Source organism: Rhineura floridana, chromosome 10 (genome assembly GCF_030035675.1).
Source record: "Rhineura floridana isolate rRhiFlo1 chromosome 10, rRhiFlo1.hap2, whole genome shotgun sequence".
Taxonomy (NCBI): domain Eukaryota; kingdom Metazoa; phylum Chordata; class Lepidosauria; order Squamata; family Rhineuridae; genus Rhineura; species Rhineura floridana.
Genome location: NC_084489.1, coordinates 46999879 through 47000893, shown reverse-complemented (window position 1 = coordinate 47000893; position 1015 = coordinate 46999879). Strand labels below are relative to the sequence as shown.

The 1015-nt window shown below is 41.1% G+C and overlaps 1 non-coding gene across 1 annotated transcript; it reads right to left on the bottom strand.

Moving 5' to 3' along the window:
- Positions 1 to 280: 280 nt before the first annotated feature.
- Positions 281 to 362, bottom strand: LOC133365702 (U4 spliceosomal RNA). Its single transcript, XR_009758294.1, has one exon. It is a non-coding gene; the product is annotated as a U4 spliceosomal RNA (small nuclear RNA).
- Positions 363 to 1015: the final 653 nt, after the last annotated feature.

Genomic DNA, 1015 nt, shown 5'->3' with positions numbered 1-1015 from the left:
CTTTTAGAAACTCCCACCCATCTTGGACTCCTTTTCTCATTAGGGTGGCTTGCCATGGAACTGTACTTACAATTGTTCTGAGTTTATTAAAATCAGCTTTCCTGAAGTCCAAGGTGCGCGTATGGCTACTCTCAGCTTTTGCTTCTGTTAAAATCAAGAATTCAGGTATGGTGTGGTCACTTTCCCCTAGAGTTCCCGTAACTGCCACTTCATCCACTAAATCATCTGTATTGGTTAGAATCAAGTCCAGGATAGCTGATCCTCTAGTTGCTTCCTCCACTTTCTGTAGGAGAAGTTTCAATTAGCAATAATCACGCCTCGGATTAACCTCATTGGCTACGATACTGCTACTGCGCAAAGCTGGTCTTTGACCAAAATAAATTATTCATTCATTCTGTAGGAGAAAGTTATCTCCATCACAAGTCTTGGAGGGGCCGTGTTTGGCAGAATTTGTCTCCCAACAGATATCCTTGAAACATTGGCAATTTGCTTTTCAAAAGTTACATTCTCATCTTCTCCTCAATTGGGTGGTCAGTAATAGACTCGAAGCACCACATTCCTTTTATTACTTGCCCCATTAATTTTAATCCAGATATTCTCGGTGGAGCTACCAAGCTCATCTTCCTGTATTTCTGTGCAGGGGTATATATTTTTAACATATAGCATGACTCCACCTTCCTTTTCATTCCTTCTGTTCTATTTGAACAAGTTATATCCTTCAATTGCTGTATTCCAGTGATAGGAGTCATCCCACCAAGTTTCAGTTATACCTATCAAGTCGTAATTGCCCTCCTGTATTAAGAGTTCAAGTTCGTCCTGCTTGTTTCCCATGCTCTGCACATTAGTATACAGACATCGAAGACCATGTGATTTATGACTTGGCTTCCTTAATACATTTTTCTGAGGACTGTTACTGGTCCCTATTACAGCCGATCTGTCTGTTCTCATTACTGTGTGCAAGCCTTCATCAGTCATTACCACCAAGTTTACTTCTCCCTCCCCCTTAGGATTCAGT